Here is a 22,474-nt window from a genome sequence, read left to right on the forward strand (position 1 = left end):
GTGTCAACATCACAGGAAGAGAAGAGGGAAGAAGCTGATGCAGAAGCCCAGGCCACCGCTAGCAAAAGAGCTGGAAAAAGATAGCGGAGGAGCTGGCAGAAGAACTGGAGAGCGGGAGAAGAGGCCAGACACCGGGAGAAGAGGCCGAACAGCGCGGAGAAGTCGGAAGAAGATCCCTGAAGTCGGGAGAAGACCCCCGGAGCTGATTAATAAATTACTTTAAAAACCTGTAGTGTGCTTTTTTATTGACACTTTTTTTCCCCAGGTGCAATGTACCCCATACTCATTCACATAGGGTGGGGGGCCGGGATCTGGGGGCCCCCTTATTAAAGGGGGCTCCCAGATTCCGATAAACCCCCCGCTCGCAGACCCAGACAACCAACGGCCAGGGTTGTTGGGAAGAGGCCCTTGTCCTCATCAACATGGGGACAAGGCGCTTTGGGGTGGGGGGCCACAGGGGGCCCCCCTTCCCCAAAGCACCCACCACCCCATGTTCAGGGCATGTGGCCTGGTACGGTTCAGGAGGGGGGCACTCGCTCTTCCCCACCCCCTTTCCTGACTGGCCGGGCTGCGTGCTCGGATAAGGGTCTGGTATGGATTTTGAAGGGACCCCCCACGTTGTTTTTTCAGTGTAGGGGGGTTCCCCTTAAAATCCATACCAGACCTAAGGGCCTGGTTTGCCCCTGGACCCTACGGCTGACTGCTGCAGACGGGGGACAGATCCCACTGGGGTTAGAGCGTAAGATTCCCTGGGGCGCGGAGTCGAAGAGCCAGCAGGTGTTCACCAGCACCTCTGGTGGTGAGGATGGACTTGGCTGCAACTGGCTCCAGGTCGCGACCCCCAGGGTCCCCCAGCTCACACCCACAGTAGGCAACAGGAGGATAGGGATGGGGAGGGACAAAGCCAAGGTCTGGGCCACAAGCAGACAAGAATAGTCGGGAACACGCCAAAAGGTCAGGATCACAGGCAAACAGGGATAGTCAAAACACGCCAAAGTTGGTAACAGTAAACAGTAGAAGAGCACACAGCAGGTAACAGGAAACTAACACACAAAGGAATACACAATGGTTGATCAGCCCTGATGGCCTGCAGTGCACAGGTTAATATAGGGCTCCCTGATAGGGCCTGGGGTGGAGCTATGCTTAGAGGAGAGGTTATAAAAACCACCAGGTGGAAGTGGCTGGCCTCTAGTCTGAAGACATGACAGGGGGTCTTGTCCCCCTCTTTGGTTCTTCTTGCCGGGCCTCCGCTTCCTTCTTCCAGGCAAGACAGCCTAAGGACCACCTCAGGATTAGTAGGCCCCAGATAGGCTTCTGGGCCTACTTGCAGGGCTCGCAGCACATCCTCAGGCCAGCAGGGCCTGGGGTGAGAGATCCAGCCCAAATAAATACCCTTCCCCAGAATGCACCAGCAGCTAAGAACCTCCTACTGGGCTTGGCTGGAAAAATAATAATTATTCATAGCTCAACCTATGAAACGAAAATTAACACTATAGCCAGTGGCGGAACTACCACCATAGCGACCCACGCAGGCGCTATGGGGCCCGCAGCTGAGAGGGGCCCAGTGACGATGAGAAATGCAGACATCTCACCAGCGAGTGCAGGGTAATCTCCCGCTAGGCGGCCACCTACTGCTGCCTAGCCTAGCTGGAAGGATGCAGGCCGACCCAGATGGATCATCATGTGAGTGGGGCATGTCATTCTGCGGGGCCCGGTGGCGGCCACGGCTCCGCTGGCATAGTTATACCTCTGTGTGTTATGACCCTGCATTGCTGCTGACCGTGCAGTGTGCAAACTTCACGGTCCGTCCGAACAGCGCTGTCTGTGTCTGCCAATTGAATTTGAGGTGACACTGCAGCGCCCGCCAGAACCTGCCAATGTCCATCACGATTATAATTAGGCTGCTTCCTGTGTGCCCATTGAAAGGTGCCGTGACAGTAAAATGGGTGCTGAGTGCAGGCGCGGTGCGCCGCCCACCTTATCGTGACAGTGTTTCCTCGTCCAGTCCCACCCACAATGGAGCAGAGGAGCCCGCGCAGTGCTTTGGCTGCCTGTCCCACACGATCGGCAGTGTTGAATGGAGGCTCAGGCTAGAGCTGAGAAGAAGGTACAGACAGTGTGATGTGTAACAGTGTCAGTGTGGCCTGTAGTTGGTATAATCTTATGTGTGTAGCACAGTGTGTCATTCAATAATTGCTGTCTGGCTCAAGCTGTAGACAGACAGTTTTATACACAGTCTGTAGCTCAGGGGCGGATCCAGAGGCTAATCTCGGGAGGGGCACTGCTATAAAATATGTTTTTTGGGGGGCAATTTATATGGGAAATGGCTGGTATTGGCGCTTCAATCATTACGGCACCATGGTTGTTATGGTGTCAGGATGATTGAAGCGCATTATTTCTATTAATACATTGTAATATAAAATTAAATGGTTCAACTCACCATAATGCAGAATCAGTGGGAGCCCTGAGGATGTCACTTGCCATGTCGCCTGCCACCAAATGTGGATTGTCACTTGTCACCAAATGCGGATTGTTACTTGCCACGTCACCTGCCACACATTGCGGATTGTCACTTGCCACGTAGCCTGCCACACATTGCAGATTGCCACTTGCCATGTCACCTGCCACACATTGCGGATTGTCACTTGCCACGTCGCCTGCCACCAGATGCGGATTGCCACGTAGCCTGCCACACATTGCGGATTGCCACTTGCCACGTCACCTGCCACACATTGCGGATTGTCACTTGCCAAGTTGCCTGACCCACATTGCGGATTGCCACTTGCCACGTCACCTGCCACACATTGGGGATTGTCACTTGCCACGTCACCTGCCACACATTGCGGATTGTGACTTGCCACGTCACCTGCCACACATTGCGGATTGTCACTTGCCACGTCGCCTGCCACCAGATGCGGATTGCCACGTAGCCTGCCACACATTGCGGATTGCCACTTGCCACGTCACCTGCCACACATTGCGGATTGTCACTTGCCAAGTTGCCTGACCCACATTGCGGATTGCCACTTGCCACGTCACCTGCCACACATTGGGGATTGTCACTTGCCACGTCACCTGCCACACATTGCGGATTGTCACTTGCCACGTTGCCTGCCACACATTGCGGATTGCCACTTGCCACGTCACCTGCCACACATTGCGGATTGTCACTTGCCACGTTGCCTGCCACACATTGCGGATTGTCACTTGCCACGTTGCCTGCCACACATTGCGGATTGCCACTTGCCACGTCACCTGCCACACATTGCGGATTGTCACTTGCCACGTTGCCTGCAACATATTGCGGATTGCCACGTAGCCTGCCACACATTGCGGATTGTCACTTGCCACGTCAACTGCCACACATTACGGATTGTCACTTGCCACGTCACCTGCCACACATTGCGGATTGCCACTTGCCACGTAGTCTGCCACACATTGCGGATTGCCACTTGCCACGTAGCCTGCCACACATTGCGGATTGTCACCTACTGGTGGTCTTTTGTTGGGTCCCAGAGTGAACATAGGCAGCAGAGAGATGATGCAATCTCTCTGCTGCACACAGCTTCCTACACAGTGAGGGCGGAACTGGAGGGACGCAGGGCAGTGAGAGATGATGTCATCTCCCTGCTCCCCTGCCTGCTGGCTTCCTGATTGGCCAGCAGCCCTCCTAAGCTGCCCAGCTGCCCCCCCCCCTCACCCGTCCACTCAGCGCGGGTACCCGCGGAACCGGCCACGATTGGACCCGCGGAACCGGCCGCGATTGGACCCGCGGAACCGGCCCGCGGGTACCCGCGGAACCGGCCGCGATTGGAGCCGCGGAACCGGCCGCGGGTACCCGCGGAACCGGCCGCGATTGGACCCGCGGAACCGGCCCGCGGGTACCCGCGGAACCGGCCGCGATTGGACCCGCGGAACCGGCCGTTCTGTCATCAGCTGGCGGTATTCTCGGAGGGGGCAATTGACCCGTTGCCCCCCCCCTGGATCCGCCCCTGCTGTAGCTGCAGCAATCATACTCAGACTTCACAGTGTAGAGAATAATGGCATCATATTCGTATTTATTATAATATGAACAAATATTGGATACTGTATTGTGGGAAATATTGGAAAAACCCAAGGCATACAGGTGCACATAGATAACATCCATCCTCCAGCCCTCCAAAGTTAGTTTGCTGCATACACTCTACACACTAAGCTGTTGCCTGAGTACTGTGCTACATGAATGTGGTAATCTGTTTTTCAATGGCATTAGTTAGGTTTTTTGTGGGGGGAGGGGCTGTTTGCGGGGGGGGGGGGCCCATACAACCTTTTGCTATGGGGCCCTGTGATTTCTAGTTACGCCCCTGACTATAGCCCCAGTTTTTGGAACAGGGGGCTACACTGATACTTTTAGGAAAGTTCAGTTTGTGTGGCTGGGGAGAATGGAAGGTAAGTCCATCTGCATTTACTGTGATTTCCTAAGCCCCAACAGTGCTTTTTAGAACTACTTTTTGTGTGTGTGTGTGTGTGTGTGTGTGTGTGTGTGTGTGTGTGTGTGTGTGTGTGTGTATCAGCTGCAGGTTCTGTTGCTGTGTTACTGCTGTTTCCCCTGTTTTGTTATTCTGGAGTGTTTTTTTTTTTTTTTTAGATTTTTTTCATATTAGTTACTTCTCTTTTTTTTTTTTCCCCTTAGTCAAAAACAAAAAACAAAAAACAAATAAAAAAAAGGGTTTATTGTGCTTGTAGTGTTTTTTTGTGTTTTTTTTAATGAGATCAGCAAGGCAGTGTGAATTTGTTGGTGTCACCACTAGAGCAGCCACTTGTTTGCCAGAGAGCACTGCAGATTATTGAGGTGTTGTTTATTCCCACCAAAACTAAAACAAACAGAACATATTATAAAAAGGGCATAGAGACCTTGGGGAACATTTACTAAAACTGGGCCACTCTGAATCTGGTGCAGCTGTGCATGATAACCAATCAGCTTCTAACGTCAGCTTATTCAATTAAGCTTTGATATTAAAACCTTGAAGCTGATTGGTTTCTATGCAGAGCCGCACCAGATTTTTCACTCTCCAGTTTTTAGTCAATAACCCCCAACACGTGTTAAAGACACACGGGGGAGAAGCAAACAGCATTGTGGGTCTGGCAAAATGACTGGGCTAAGCAAGTAAAGGTGATATGAACAGCAGGAGTGTCCTTTGCAGGAAGTGTTGTGACTTGCCCAAACATCTCGAGGAAAAGGTAAGCATGTATATCAAAGATCCCTCTCAGTTTGTTCTATAGGGGCTAAAAGGGTGGAAGCCCCTCATGACATAAGACCATACTGGCAATAAAGTGGACAAAGAAAGAGTAAAGAACAAGAAAGAGAAAGAAAAGAATAACCCAGACATCGGGGGAAGGGGAACCACCCAATGTCTTTTTTAACTGTAGGAAGCCATGTGAAGTACAGTTCCGGCCAAGTTACTTATCAATATCGGTGCAATAAAATGTAAAGTCAAGCCAATAGAGCTAGATTTGCGATACATCTCCTCTTTCCTATTCACTGAAGCTACAATTTCTTCCATGAGGACAATCACCTAAACTTTACACAGCTACAAGCTAATTAGAGGGATACAGGACTTGGCTGCGTTCAGAAGGTAAATCAACAAGGAGCGTTTATAGGAGGAAAGCTGCTGGGCCATTTCCCAGTTGTAGCCCTGGTTCACACTGACTGCCAGAATGAAATCATACGAGTTCAGCTGAACTCGCACTATTTAATTATCGCATGTCAGTCCTGATTTCAGGGGCGATTTCAGAGACATCTGCGTGGGTTTCTGCACAGATGTCAATGGAAATCGCACCCTGAAATCGACAAAAACTACTTTTGGGAATCAGTTCGGCACCTCAAAAAGTGCTCCATGACCGTGACCACGGGTCCCACGGACTTTGTTTACGCCGGGTGCCTGCAATCGCGTAAACAAGGCATTTGCCCATTCTGCCTAGTGATATGACAGAGATCACTGCAGTGATCACTTTCATGTGAGTTGTAGCTCATCCCCCCACAGTTAGAATAACTCTCTAGGACACACTTGACCCCTTGATTGTCCCCTAGTGGTTAACCCCCTCCCTGCCAGTGTAATTTACACAGTAATTAGTGCATTTGTATAGCACTGATTGCTGTATAAATGACAATGGTCCCAAAATAATGTCAAAAGTGTCCAATGTGTCTGCCATAATGTTGAAGTCCTGATAAAAATGATGCAGATGACCACCAAAAGAAAGTTCTATTTTTGGAGAAAAAAGGACATCATTTTTTTTGGGTGCAACGTCGCACGGCCGCTCAATTGTCAGTTAAAGGGACGCAGTGCCAAATCAGAAAAAGTGCTCTGGTCAGGAAGGGGGTAAATCCTTCAGGAGCTGAAGTGGTTAAGGAGTCCATCCTTGCCTCATGAAGATACACTGACAGAAAAGGAGAAGCCACACACCAATGCCATCACTTGGCTCAGCTGACTCTGGCTTCTCCTTTTCTGTCAATGATTCTGAATTATTAATGTTTTAATATTGTTAGTTAACCAATTTGGATCACAGAAAAATGCCCAAGCAGGTAGTTATCACACTACAAATGTTTTTTTTTATATCTATACAAAAATGTTTTGCCTTTCATTTCTAGTTTAAACTGAATGGGTTGTTTTACAAGGTGAATGTTTACAATCACAATAAACTAGGATAGTGTCTTATCCCCCTGATATTGTCTCCTTTCTCCCTCATCCGCAGCCTGTGAACTTCAGCACTGTAAAACCTCTGTCAGCCTTCCTCTCTAACTGTGCCAAGATCAAAGCAGGAAATTGACATTTTATTTGAAGAAAGTGACATATAGTTTTTGAAACCAAGGAGAGGGGGAAAGTTCTCAGCAGGGAAGTGACTGCTCTGGGCAGAGAACCACAAAATAAATTAAAGCGGTGTTCCGCCCAAAAAAAATTATTAAAAGCCAGCAGCCACACATACTGCAGCTGCTGGTTTTTAATAATATGACACTTACCTGTCCAGGGAGCCTGCAATGTCATAACAGGCAGCTGATGTTTCCATCAGCTGTTGGGTGCTGCCGCCACCATTTCGGGTAAAGAAACCCAGCAGTGTAGCCTTTCAGCTTCACGCCCGGAACCTGCTGCGCATGCACGAGGCCGGTTTCTCTCTCCTACTGGCCCAGTGGCCGGGGAGGAGGCGAGAGCCCTGCTGTGACGTCACGGACTGTGGCTCGTACTCCCGGAAGTGGGAAAGGGATACCTGTCAAAGACAGGTATCCTGTCTCCCCCTCCTCCCCGAAAGGTGCCAATTGTTTAATTGGAGGGGGGGGAGGAATCAGATGAGTGCAAGTTCCACTTTTGTGTGGAACTCCGCTTTAAACACAAGTAGGCAGATTCCTTCCCTGCATTAATTCAGGTACAGTTTTCTCTCCAGCAAGTCCTCAGAAGAACAGTGAGCAACACAGACATCACCACATCTCACAACAAATCTCATGAAATTAGCAGAAAAAGTCAACAGTGTTTTAGATGATCACAGACTGCAGATATATACTGTAGCAGCTAGACTATAAAATAGGAGTGCCTAGACACAGTCAGGTCAGCATACTCTGTAATATGCTGCTGGACATACTGTATGTGTAGACATTTGGAGTCGAGATCCAGAGATACAATCAATGAAGGACTACAGATGATATCACCCTGTGCTGTGTAGACATACTGCAATGTAGCAGCAGGCAAGGTATTCTGAGTGGGCCATTTGCAGTGCATGTATATCACAAAGGCAGAGGCTACCAGAGCTATCAGAAGTGTTACTATACCACCCAACTTTCTGAGATGGGAAAGAGGGACACCCTTTAGCACATAGTATGTAGACAAAGGATGCAGCCCTGCAATGCCCTCAATTGGGTGGACCATAAATAATTGATAAACAAAAACTGATTAGCCAAACCAAGAAGTACCTTTTTGTCATTGTTGGTACTTATCTTTGCTGCAATGGGGGCCCTGACTCTACTTCTTTCCAATGCATTACAGCTCCATCTTCTGCATGCAGAGAAAATTTGTGTATTCTCATCAGGCAATGGCTGTGTGGGAACTTCTGGCTGTGCCACTAATCTCCCATGATGCAGCCAGTGCAGTCTATAGTCTTTACCATTGGCCCAAAGAGCACAGCGGGCACGTCACTAGCAGCTCAGACCACTTATATTTCAGGAACATGTAGTCACTACATTGTCGCTGCTCCATGCTGACCACCATACCACAGTGAGTAAAAGAATGGGACTAGAGTGGTCATATGACAGGTTCCTTGTCCATTAGAACCGCATCTGTTAAACTGGCAATACATTATACAATTTTCCTATTCAATTTCCTTTAGCTTTACCTTCAACTATGTAGTACAAGGGCCTGCCTGATTGCACACAAATTGAAAATGTTTAGTTTTGACCTCATATTATATGGTTTTGGTAAATTTAAAGGAAAATTGTACAAGACAATTATATAATGTATGGCCAACCTTAAGCCCCATACACATGTGTAGAATGTCAGGAGACATTTGCCGGTACTAATACTGGCCGATATCGCAGAACTAACCTTGCATGGTTAGTGCAGCGACTCCACCTGGAGCTGTCCATATTTTTTCCTGCAACCCGCAGTGTTGCACAAAAAAACCCTGTTATGTACCCGGGTTTATGGTGGTAGAAATACCACTGCTCAAATCAATAATCTGATGAAATTATAATTTTGCTTTAAACAAAATGTGCTTATTCTATTAATTATGCAGCAATTGCGCAATGCAAAACAGTGCATGTACTTTGTGTCTGTTTGAATTGACTATGTTTTCTCCCCTCTGGCTTTTTTATATGTCTCCTAATTTTCTGTCATTGTGTTTTAATTAAACCTAAGTGCTAGGATTGATTTCCTGCCACATAGACAATTCCTTACTTGTAATTGCAATGCTATGCAGAACCTTTAGGAGAAAGCAGCTTAGTTAGATGAGAATTGAGATTAATACATAAAGAAATATGCAAAAATAGTCCTGTTCATATCCCAATTAACACAATTGAACTTTATTTGCTGTAAACCAATTTTGACTATTTTTAAACAATTTACACAAACAATTGATCAAATTCTACCTTACTTTAATGTAATTTGCTCTAAATTATTTATAAAAAAAAATCGGATGAATTTATTGCGGTGAGAGATAATGTTATTAGGAAAGTAAAATTGTTATCACCATACTCAGGATGTTTTAAATAACTCAGCAATGTATCATATCAAATCTTGATGAAATACATAGTGGAGGGGTATTACCGACAAATGTTCTTATTTAATAAGACCGTATAATGTGCTAAGCCTAAAAATCCATAGTCATGGTTCTATATACCATAACCGTATTTGTGGGCCAGTGCCTTTGGCAGAAGAATAAAGGAGAGGCACAAAGTCAAAGTCACACATTTCACAAATGATGGTCCATTTTGTATTTGGTTGCCTGTTCTGGACACATCTTCTCATACTTGGTTAAATTCAACAGGATAAATGTGGGTAAAAGGGAGCAATGGCAGGACAGCTTTAAAGCGGAAGTAAACACATTGATTTAACAGTTTCAAGAAATAGTTACATTCCCAGCATGCCAGGAATGCTAACTGTCTAATTGGTTGTACTTTCAACCAACCTGTCAAGCCATCCAATGGCTGGTGTCATAACTGATCACATGTGCAGCGTCATGGAAGTTGAAGATTAAACAGAAGCCAAGATGGCAGCTTCCTTGGCTGTAAAGAGTGTTTACTTCAACTTTAAAGCACAACGAAAAGCCCCTGTATTAAAGTATAAGATTTTAAATACAGTTACTATGTGATGCACAGTAAACAATAAACTTCCTTTTTATTCACTGACTGAACCAACTTCTCCTTCATATGTGTCTCATACACTTTCCCTCCCAGGCACTGCAGATCACTATGGGAGTGGAATTTACAAAAATAATCATGATACACGATGCAAAGCTTGTGCACAAGGGTATATGTATTTAGGTGTGACTAAGGCCTCATTCACATGGCCTAACTGGCTGTGGTACGACAAGCATGTTGAGAAAAACTGTGGCCAGGAACCCAGGTGTGTGTGTGGAAAACCATGGAAACTTTTGCAAAGCAATAACAGGCTGACAGTGGCCACAGTTGTCCATCAGTGTTTGGATCTAATTACACAGCCAGCGATGACCTGTTAGGGACAGATGATCATCCTTGGAGCCAAGATGGTGTGTGTGTATATCCCTAGAGAGCCCCCCACATACATCAGGGTCCCCAGAGAGCCTCCCTTACATCAGGGTCCCAAGAGAGCCCCCCTTACACCAGGGTTCCAAGAGAGTCTCCCCCCTGGCACCAGGATTCCCAGAGGGCCCCCCACATACATCAGGGTCCTCAGAAAGCCCCCCTTACATCAGGGTCCCAAGAGAGCCCCCCTTACATCAGGGTCCCCAGAGAGCCTCCTCCTTATACCATAGTCCCCAGAGAGTCTCCCCCTTGCACCAGGGTCCCCAGAGAGCCCCCCACATACATCAGGGTCCTCAGAGAGCCTCCCTTACATCAGGGTCCCCAGAGATCCTCCTCCTTACACCATAGTCCCCAGAGAACCCCCCACTTACAGCAAGGTCCCCAGAGAGCCCCCCCCCTTGCATCAGGGTCCCCAGAGAGCACCCCACTTACATAAGGATCCCCAGAGAACCTCCCCTCCCCTTGGGGACCCCTGCAGAGACTAAGGGCTCTGGGCCCCAGTTTCAGGGATATAGCCCCAAAAGCCACCCCCACCTAGTGATGCCACAGTGTACTGTACTAATTGAGAGCTGAGGTTTTAAAGTTTTACAAGTATGCATTAAAAAATGTAAAAACCCCACCTGCCCCCCCCCTCCCCCCTACTGGTAAAACTGGTAACCATTAGGTATTTGTCTCTCTGGTGACCAGTGGAAGTATATTCCTGCCGAGGTGTCAAAAATCTTAAACCACGGGACCACCCTAAAGAAAATAATCAGTTTGGGTGGACTTGAGCTTTAAATTGTTATCATGTTGCAAAGAAAAATCTGCCTTCAATATGCCTTTACACACTTTATGAAGCATATATCCTCTACAATATACAGGGCAGGTGAGTTTAAAGAAGAGCCTCAGATTACTATTTATGTAAGCCAGGCATTCAAATGTGAACTTCTGGGGTAGAACGGGCAATTAACATAAACAGCAAAACAACACACAATTTCTACACAAATGGGAGCTGAAAAAAAACAAAACAAAAAAACATTCAGAAAGAGTCCTATGTAATCTCTCTGCTATTTTCAGTAATTGCAAGTTTAGTGAATAAATCTTTTTATGCCGAAATTTTCACTGTGAGCTGAATCCAAAATATTTATAAGCAGAGTGCAGCCTGAATGCTTAACAAAAGATATGGTATGTTCATACTACAGATATATGCAATCACCATCTTTCAGTTCTTTATTATACTTACTAAATAGGCTTTGTTCCTGGAATTCTCAGAAACCTGTGTCAAAGCCATTACAGTAATTACATATGACAGGCAACTCAGGAGAAAATTTAGGATTTGATTCTGTTATTTTTTTCTACTTTATTTCTTATCCCAGGTAAAAAGAAAAGAGATTGATTTAAAAAAAAAACTTATTTGACTCTCGTGCAACCTAAGGGCCCATTTGTACCAGCAGCATCGGGGACGCAGTCCCAACACAAGAACAGGGCAATTAGCTTACTGTCCTACATCCGCATTGGTGTGCAGTGTAGGACATGCTGTATTTTTGCATTGCATATTCCAATGCAATGTAGCACAACATGCTACAATACATAAAATACTTTTTAAAGTGGACCTTCATTCATTTCTTCAACTTTCCATTCTTATAAATCTTCTGCCCTTGTTGTTTTCTGCCAGTAAATATCTAATACAGCCCACTTCCTGTTTCTTGTCTGGTAGAAAGCCTAGGCTTATGACATCCTGCATAGCTCTCTCTATCTTACTCTTGTGAGAATTTGCCAGGAGGGAGGGGGTGAGTCATAAAAGGGCCAATGAGAGATGCAGAGCTGGAGGTGTGCCTCTCTGTGTCTTAGTAAATCCAGGAAGTGAACAGGCAGCAGCTTCAGCTGCCCACAGTTAAAATGGTTGCAGCCAGACTCAGCGAAGGGAGATTTCTGCAGCATATTTTGCAAGTACAGAATCACAGTATATATAAAATAATATGCAAAGTGGTTAGAGGGAAGATTCAGAATGACAAAGATGTTTTTATTACAAATTATGTGAGCAGACTTCAGTTCCTCTTTAAACGCTAAAAAAAGGCACTGCAATACGTGCTAAGGCACTACCAACACACGTACACTATGCTCACGGTAATACGCAGGCTATGGAGTGAATGGGCCCTAAAGAGTCCACTAAAAACTGATATTTCAGTTTTAAATAGACTGTGGTGAGGATTCTTTTTGTTTTTTGAAAAATTAGTAACTGTTATTAAATTGGAAATATCAGCAACTTCACTCATACATAATATAGATAATGTACATTAATTCAAATCTGGCACAAATCCTGTAATGTTTTTTTTTTCTTCCCTTCATCAAAAGCGTTTTCCCTTTACTGACATCATACCTCAGGGTTAAAGTGCTAAAAAGTAAGGGACACCCCCTCTGGAAAAAATATTTAATGTGACAGGTGCAAGGCACAGACAACATGGCAGTTTCCGGAGTGGCTCTGTCATGGGTGATATGCAATTTCACCACCGCAGCTTTTAACAAAAGGAGGATAGCTAAAGCTGGATGAAGATACAACAAGAACGCTGCTCCACTCTGAAAGACGACAAGCAAACCAGCATTTGTTATTTATTATATATGAAGTCAGATTCCCACTTTCTATCCACTAACATGCTCCTTCTTCTCTTCCTCACATCGGTGTCTTCTATCCTCAAATTATCCTTACCCTAACCCTCCTCTCAACCCTACAGCATGCACATATCACCCTAACTCCTACCCTCTTCCTGTTAGTCCATCGATTGGAGGCTCCAATCGATGGACTAACCGATTCCCTCTGAGACTTTTACTTTGGCAACCCTTATTGCAAGGTAAACTATCCATTGCATATCAAAGCTAGGCGCCATTGTTATTTACTCCTTTATTATAGCATGTGCCATTCCTTACAGATCCTCAATGGTTGCAATTCACCTATGCTGACCTGATTACACAGGATATTTCTATGGAGTCGCACTATGTAGTTAATTTACTAGATGCAATCCAGTGATCTTTAATTGATAGATTTACATAATTATTACATCAAAGAAGTTAATCTATCTCCTTTTGGTGAGTTATTTAAATCTAAATTTCTAAAAAATAAAGGAATATATATACATACTAAAAATAAATCTAAAAGTATATAAAAAATAAAAAAACTTTTCTCTTTTAGGAGCTTTTTCTCCTCCCCTCCTCTAGGGCTGTTTGGCTAATCCCACATGACCGCCGTGGCGGGAATACATATGGCAATCCCATTGTTTGTAACCCATCCTTCTGAATTCGGGGTGAGCCGATCCTTTCCCTCTCTTTTCTTTCCAATTTAATGACTTATTATTGATTATAATATTTAATGATTAATTCCTTTGATATTTTGCTGTTGTTCGTTAACTGTTTGTATTTATTATTATGTTTTGTAGATATCCTCCTGAGGAAGCGGTCTTTATACCGCAAAACTAGTAGAGGAGACCCCCATGCGCTCTTGATTTGAATTCCCCATTTTGTGGAGAAATTGTCAAAGATGCTGTTATTGCGACATCTATTTTTTGTATTTTAAAAAAAGGGTGATATTTGTCCTTTTTGTTCTTTATATATGTTTATTAAATAAGATAATATTTTAAATGTTATTTGTTTTCTTTGGTAGTACCGATATAGTCCAATTTTCACTTATTTTTGGGTGGGAATTACCTAGAGGATTAGCATAAGCAACTATCCCTGGTACTCCCATGCCAAACCCCCCCCCCCCCCTTTTCTTTCTCTCCTAGTCTCAGGTGACATTTCTCCTAATCCTGGTCTGCCATTTTCCAACTGCAATCCACATATCCAATATCCCTCTTCCTCTGACAACCACCGCAATCCACTCAGTTTAATTTCTATCCCCCTGCTTCCTCAAAGCAGCACACCAATCTCATGCACCCTTTGGAATGCCCGCTCCATCTGTAACAAGCTAACATCTGTACATGACCTCGTCATCTCTCATGGCTTTAACATACTTGCCTAAACTGAAACCTGGCTTAAAATTTTTGACTCAGCTTCTCCTGCTACCCTCTCCCATGGTAGTCTCCATTGGACTCACTCCCCCAGACCCAACGGACAGAAAGGAGGTGGAGTTGGATTCCTTCTATCCCCACAAAGCATCTTCCAAGTCCTTCGTATCACTCCCTCTCTATCCCTCTCTTCTTTCGAGATGCACTGTATTTGTCTGTTTTCTCCTATTTCTCTGAGGATTGCAGCAATTTATCGGCCTCCTGGTCCGGTATCGCACTTTCTTGATGACTTTGCTTCCTGACTACCCTATTTTCTCTCCTCTGAAATACCCACTATCATTCTTGGTGACTTCAACATTCCTGTCAATGTTAACAGCCTGATTACAGCTCAACTTCTCAACTTAACCTTATCTTTTGACCTAACACAATGGACACATACTTCCACTCACTCCAATGGTAATACCCTTGACCTTGTATTCTCCCTTCTGTGCAATCCTGGCAACTTCACCAACACACACTTTCCTCTCTCTGATCACAACCTCATCAGTTTACTGTATCCTTGCCTCCAACCACCCATCCCCCTCAAGCAGCAAACAATTACTTGTAGAAACCTTTGCCACTTAAACCTTTCTCTTCTCTATTCTGCTACTGACCACCTATATGACATAATCTCTCTCCTGTCCTGTCCTCAGCTGGCCACCTCTGTCTACAACAGTTCACTCTCATCATCACTAGATGTACTTTCTCCTCTAACTACACACAGAATCAGGCCCCAACCGTTAGAACCCTGGCAAACTAACAACACTAGAAATCTCAAGAGACATTGCTGTGCTCTTGAACGACTTTGGCGTAAAACCAAATGCCTGCAAGACTTTACCCTATATAAATCTGCCCTTCTAAAATACAATTCCTGCCCCCATGCTGCCAAACAGGCCTACTTTGTCTCTCTTATTAATACCTTGTCATCCAGTCCTCATCGGCTCTTCTCAACCTTTAACTCTCTGCTTCATCCCTCACCCCCTCTACCCACTAACTCACTCACTGCCCAAGAGATTGCCAATCACTTCAAAGACAAGATTGGTACAATTTGTGAGGACACCTCCACTGTGCATACATCTTTCCCACCCAATATACCTTGCCTAACAGCACATTCAACACTCTCCTCTTTTGAATTGGCTAGTACTGAAGAGGTTACAAAACTTTTTTCAGATGCGCTCCTAACCAATTGTCCTTTGGATCCTGTTCCCTCACAACTACTACGGTCACCCTTTTCTTTTATCCTATGCTCCCTCACTCACATCTTCAATCTCTCTGTCTTTTGTGGCACCTTCCCCTCCCCACTAAAACATCCGCAGATCACTTCCATACTTAAAAAGCCCTCACTGGACCCCACCAACCTGAACAACTTAAGACCCATCTCATTGCTCCCATTCACCTCTAAACTTCAAGAATGCTTAGTCTACAACTGTCTTAGCTCCTACCGCAGTGAAAATAACCTCCTTGACCCCTTACAGTCTGTTTTTCACTCGCAGCACTCCACGGAAACTGCCTTACTAAAACTCACCTAATGATTTACTAACTGCTAAAACCAACAGCCAGTACTTACCTACTCCTACTACTTGACCTCTCTGCGGCTTTTGATACTGTTGGCCACCCACTCCTTCTCAATAAACTCCATTCCCTTGGCCTCCAAGATTCTTCTCTCTCCTGGTTCTCTGCCTATTGATCACAGAGCTCCTTCAGTGTTACCTACAACTCTGTCTCCTCCTCTCCATTGCCCCTTTCTGTGGGGGACTCCCAAGGCTCTGTTCTTGGACACCTTTTCTTCTCTATCTACACCTCCTCCCTTGGTCACTTGATAACTACCCACGGCTTCCAATACCACTTATACGCCGATGACACCCAAATCTATCTGTCTACTCACCTTGCCATCAAAATCAACAATGCAACCATCAGTCCCTCCCCACGCCAGGGTACTAGGTGTAATCCTAGACTCTGAGTTGTGATTTCAGCCTCAAGTCCAATTGTTGTCAAAAGTTTATAGAATTCACCTCGGTAACATCTTTAAAATTTGCCCCTTTTTAACAAATGAAACCACCAAGCTCTTCATTCACTCCCTTGTTATCTCTCGCCTTGACTATTGCAACTCCCTTCTCATTGGCCTGCCACTCCATAGGCTATCCCCTCTTCAGTCTATCATGAATGCTGTTGCCAGACTTACCAACCTTACCAACTGCTCAGTGTCTGCCAACCCTCTCCTCCAATCCCTACACTGGCTTCCAATCACCCAGCAAATTAAATTCAAAATACTAAGCACAACATACAAAGCCATTCACAACTCTCCCCCCGAGCTACATCACCAACCTTGTCTCCAAATATATCCCAAACCGTCCTCTTCGCTCTTCTCAAGACCTCCTACTTTCAAGCTCTCTCATCTCCTCCTCTCATGCTCGTCTCCAGGAATTCTCTCCCATCCTCTGGAACTCGCTACCTAAACCTGTCCAGCTATCCCCTAGTGGTGTAGAGGTTAGCACTCTCACCTAGTAGTAAAAAGGGACGCTGGTTCAAATCCCAACCATGACACTACCTGCCTGGAGTTTGCATGTTCTCCCTGTGCCTGTGTGAGTTTCCTCCGGGTACTTGGGTTTCCTCCCACACTCCAAAGTTGCTGGTAGGTAAATTGGCTTCTGTCCAAAATTTGCCCTAGTGTATGAATGTGGGTTCAAGACCTCCTAATCTCAAGCACTCTCGTCTCCAGGAATTCTCTCCCATCCTCTGGAGCTCGCTACCTCAACCTGTCCAGCTATCCCCTAGTGGTGTAGAGGTTAGCACTCTCACCTAGTAGTAAAAAGGGTCACTGGTTCAAATCCCAATCATGACACTACCTGCCTGGAGTTTGCATGTTCTCCCTGTGCCTGTGTGGGTTTCCTCCGGGTACTCCGGTTTCCTCCCACACTCCAAAGTTGCTGGTAGGTAAATTGGCTTCTGTCCAAAATTTGCCCTAGTGTATGAATGTGGGTTGGGGACCTTGTATTGTGGGCTCCTTGAGGGCAGGGACCAATGTGAGTGTGCGATGTATGTGTAAATTGATGGCGCTATATGAGTACCTAAAAATTAGCATCTTAATGAGATGCAATGTAAAGGGATAATTGTAGACACTTACACTCATTTAGGTTGAACTGGATGGACTGGTGCCTTTATTCAACCTTACTAACTATGTAACTATGTATATTGTAAAGCGCTGTGTAAACTGTTGGCGCTATATAAATCCTGTATAATAATAATAATGCTTGAGCACATACAATCTGGTTTCCGTACATTAGTGGGCCACTTAACCTATTCTGTATACCTAATGTGTCAGGCTGGTCTCATTAAGGTGAGGAAGCAAGCTGTTTTTCTTTTCTTTCTTTTTTTTAAGGAAGGTATAGCGGTTTACTTTTTAAAATTTGTTTATTAGCCTGGATTTAAAAATAAAAACAGTTTTTTTTAATATGAATATAATATACCGTAAGTGAATATGAAATTAGTCATATCTTTATACTACAATCTCCTCTCTGCAATGCTCCTGTTCCCTGGTCTCGATCCAGCATGCTGAATTTTGCTGAGCTAGACTCACCACCTACAGGGTAAATGATATAGACCCACCTTCTGGGTGGAGGCAAAACCTGTTTTAAGCCTGCCAAGCCCTTAGTGCCATGCTTCTGATAGTGTTTGCAACACATGCTTCAAGCTCCCTGTTTGCCTGCCCCGTTCCTGTGTCTTGACCTTTACCTCTGCCTGATCTCCGCCCTGCCATCTAGTTTGAATTCCCTTGTTACCGACATCAGATCATACTTTTAAATATTGTCTGAACTCAGCCTGCCTTTTGACCACAGATTTGATCCTGACTACCCTCTGAACGTTGCCTGCCCTGAACCCACACTGCCATTGGACTGCTTTGCCTGTGTACTAGTATGCTGTGCTTAGCTTGTGCCTGCCCCGGTATAGTAGCATTGTGTATAAGATCTGGGGGCAACTGAGTACTGGTAGACCTGCTTGCCATATGGAAAAGAGGACTGCTATAGGTGAAGAACACAGAGCCAGCTATAGTGCCTGACCATCATGCTAGGAATAGGTGTGCCAACCTCTTTTTTTCATGTTCTCCAGACTCAAAATGTGTTCCTCTGATGTGCAGCCTATAAGACATCAGTTATTTACAAAACCTTAATAAGTCCTCCTAGGGGTGACTTGTCCCATCAGACATTTTTGTACAAGGGTAAAAAGAAGCTGCAAAGAAAGCAGTGTCTGTCATGCTTTCTTCTTGGACTCCGATATGTTGTTGCAATATGAATTGACTGTGGTAATGTATAAAAACATGTTGACTGGTCATGTTACCTTGCTGGTAGGTGGTTAAAAACTGTCAGTTGATCTGCATTTTCTCTGAATTAAATGTGATCTATGAATGGGGGAGGGGTAGTTGATTGAAAAGTCCATATCCTCCATTTATAAATCAGTTGATATAGCTGTATGTACAGCTTCTATGAGTAGAGGAGCTGGATAGAAAGGGTGGACATTGTCAGGCACTCTTGATGAAAGCCTGAAGTTATGTCCTTTGTGCTGATTTTGTGGTTTTTAATTTTGGCTGCGCTTACATTTTGTTGCCTCAACTTCAACCAGGAACCCTGGAGCCCTTCACCATGTGTATGTTTGAAACCTAGGTGATGCATACACGCTATGCATAATCCCAATATATATATATATATATATATATATATATATATATATATATATATATATACATAAAATTACAGTGCTAGACCCTGCCACTGTGTTAACATAAGCAAAAAAACAACATGGGAGTTGCACTAATGCAGGATGAAGAGGTCTGGAGTATCGTGTCTGAGCTGATAAGACTAGGGTTTCCGTTTTCTCTAGGCTTTCTAATTCCAGATCAAGGTCTGGAGCTTGGAGACTTTGAAGAGATTTGGTTGGCAAGAAGTTTCCAATCCTGTGTCCAGGTCATATTGGTGACCTACAGGCTGGCTGTGTGAGTGTGCAGGTAAGCGCACTTGTTATAAGCGAGGCCTGGTCAAAGCTCAGGGCTCCCATCAGGAACAAGGTGTGTGCTCCCATTTGGAGACAGAGATACTCTACCCCTACTCAAGAGACAGCACTCCATGCTGGAGGAGAGATTCTATGTCCATAGGACTGGGAGAGTGCGGGTGGCTAAGACTGAGAGAGTCTGGGAGATTAAAAAAGCCAGAATGACTAGGGATCTTAAGGAATCTGTAAGTCTCTGAGGAGTGAAGGAACCTGGAGTGCAGGAGTGGGCCCATACAGCAGGAAGCTGTAACTACAGCTTGAGAGAGCCAGGAAAGCCTAGAGAGCCAGGAGAGCTGGGTGAGATGGTCTAAGTGACCAGTGACAAGAGCAGCAGTACTGCTGAAGAGAATCAAGTGGCTTGGCATTTTTTTATTATTTCTTTCTACTGGTAAAAATCCCCTGAAGGGGGAAATATATTAACGTCTCCCCACACAAACACACAAACACACACATATACACATGGACAAGCTGGTAAGTTAACTGCTTGTTATATGTATGTAAATTCCTAAATTTTTTATTTTTTTTTGACACAGATACCTGTAATGCAATCTGATCTATATTTTTATCCTTTGATAACTGGTGACTGTCAGGAATTTTCTATCTCAGTAATGGTGCCACTGTGCCATCTCCAAAAAAGAAATGATTTTGCTTTAGGAGATCTAACTGCTCAAGGAATGATTAATATATTCAACTAAAGTTGATTATAGTCATCCTAATGAGTGATAGCTCATTGACGCAGATTGACTGCAAATTTCTCCAATCAGGATGAAAAGGCTCTTTGTCCTGCGGAGAAATCACTTTAACATGTTTCTGCATAAGAAGAGGCCGTCATCTAGAAAGCGGAAAAAAAAGAATAAGCATTAAATATTGTGGATATCGAAATATCTGATATGCAAATGTATGCGCAGAGAGCATTTGTATTCTTCAGTGTAGTTCTTTGAAGTTCTGCATCCTTTTCATGTGCAAGTACACAAGCTTTTGTCTTTGATGCTGTTAGTAATGCTTTATGAGAACAGACCCCACCCTCCTTTCATAAAACAGATGGGAAACATATGCTGAATGCACTGTTCATGTATGATATAGTACACTGATTGCTGAGTATTGCTGAAGTATCTGTCAGAAAAAGAGATGCAGTGGTGGTTTTGTTAAGGTGAATTTAAATTTCAAGAACTGACTAAAGCATATATAACAAAAGGGTTCATATAAAATAGAATCCAATAAAAAGCTTCCGCTTGTATGGTATTCTCATTATTTTTGTATTCTGTATCTTTGTTTTCATTTCTATGAGATTTACAAATGTTAATAATGACTGATAATAGCTCACTAAATGTAACTTTTTAAAATTGTTGTTATTGTTAATAATATTACTATTATTATCGTGAATAAGGAATCTAGGATAAAATGACAAACTGTATATATAATGTCTGGGAACAGAAAATAAGAATTTTTCCAATAATTGCAAAAAATTTCATAAACTCCTGTCTCCCTCAATGTCTTTATTATAACCTAATAAGAGGATTTAACATTTTTAGAAATAGGTGAGGATAGAATATTTGGGATAAGAGGGCTGAGATGGGGCTGAATGTTTGAGTTAGCTGTGGAAAACTTTTAATGACAGGGAAAAATGTTGGTTTATCAAATAATGGTATTAAGAGGTAATATGATATAATAAATAATGGTAACTAGACTTAGATGAAATTAGGCATTTTTCAACGTCGCTGCATCCCATTACTATGGAGTAGGCTGGTGGGATAGGTGAGATCCTCTGAAGGATTGACATCCCAGGGAAGCCAAGATAAAAGCAAGTATACACAGAAATATTGTAATATTGAAATATTGTAACCAGTCAATGAGGTGGTTCAAAATGGCAATCTTATAACAAAGAGCAAAATTATGGATAACTATCACCACTGCATGAATATCCATGAGGGATATGACCTCTCATGGGGCTCTTACACTGTGTACTGAGAATTGGTGGAACATTCCACTTGGGCTGGGCTACTGAGGTGGATCAAAGTTTGACTTAGTGTAGCGAGGTCCAGTGGCTCTTGAGGCCTAATGGTGACCTCCAGAGTTGAGGACATCTGACATCCTTCTGTGTAAAGTGGGTTACAAGGCATGGTGGGTGTGATGCAAGGTAGATTAATGGGCGTCAGACACTTCTTGAATGCTAAGAGATTTATAGTCTCTTGAACAGAACTGTGGGAGAAAGGGTTGGAGCGAGTGTTGAGGCCAGGACACCCTTTCATAGTTGCAATGTTAATTTAGCAGACTCAAAGACTTCTACAGGTAGACAGCCATGCAGGGAAAGGCATCCAGCAAGACGCCACATCTGCATGAGTAGGACCGCTATCTCCTATGGCAAAAATGGTGTTCGATGGCTCGTTTCTCAGTGCAGAGGCAGCAGAGACAGATGTAGCATCACTCCAATGCTGCATCCACCTAGGTAAGTATGATTATGGGAAAAAAAATACCCATACTTCTCTTAACTAATGCATGAAAAGCTTTGGCGTAAAGATTTGTCATTACACCTGAACCATCCTAGGGCAGCCTACTTCACTTCATCAGTGCTAAAAATGCTGACCTGGTCTCTTCTGGAATTTTACGATAGGTTATATGTTGATTATCCAGGTTCAGGTGCGCCACATGCTTAATGTTCACAGGAATGACTGCTGTGGGCTGGGAACCACCACTGTCCAGATTGCCACTAACGGACATACAGCCATCTTTGAAATGTTTATACCATTCAAATGTTTTACAGCGAGTGAGTGTCTCATCACTGTAATGTGCTTGAAGTTTTCTAGATATCTGGTTTTACAAGAAACTTCATCACCACATGCTGTTCCATGCACGCACTAACACTGTTGTCTGCCATCTTGAATACCGGTCTCTGGACTGGCCTGTGACATGTGCGCCACCTATCAGTAATAGGACACATTTGCCTCTTATTACTGTGTGTAGTACCGCCATGTTAGCATCCCTTTTTATACCTGTAAAATGAAAAGTCCCGGTTTGACTTGAACGCCCCTCGTACTTAATATAGACATTGGGTGCTGCTTTACATTACCACTAGAAGCTTGTAGTGGGCAAGAGAATTCTGATATTGAAAGAGGAACAGCAGTGTCTGTATGGTGTGCCATGATCAGCTAGGATTACCCAATTTTCAGGTTGT

Source organism: Lithobates pipiens, unplaced genomic scaffold (genome assembly GCF_037356315.1).
Source record: "Lithobates pipiens isolate NorthernLeopardFrog02 unplaced genomic scaffold, aLitPip1_a1.2 Scaffold_16, whole genome shotgun sequence".
NCBI lineage: Eukaryota > Metazoa > Chordata > Amphibia > Anura > Ranidae > Lithobates > Lithobates pipiens.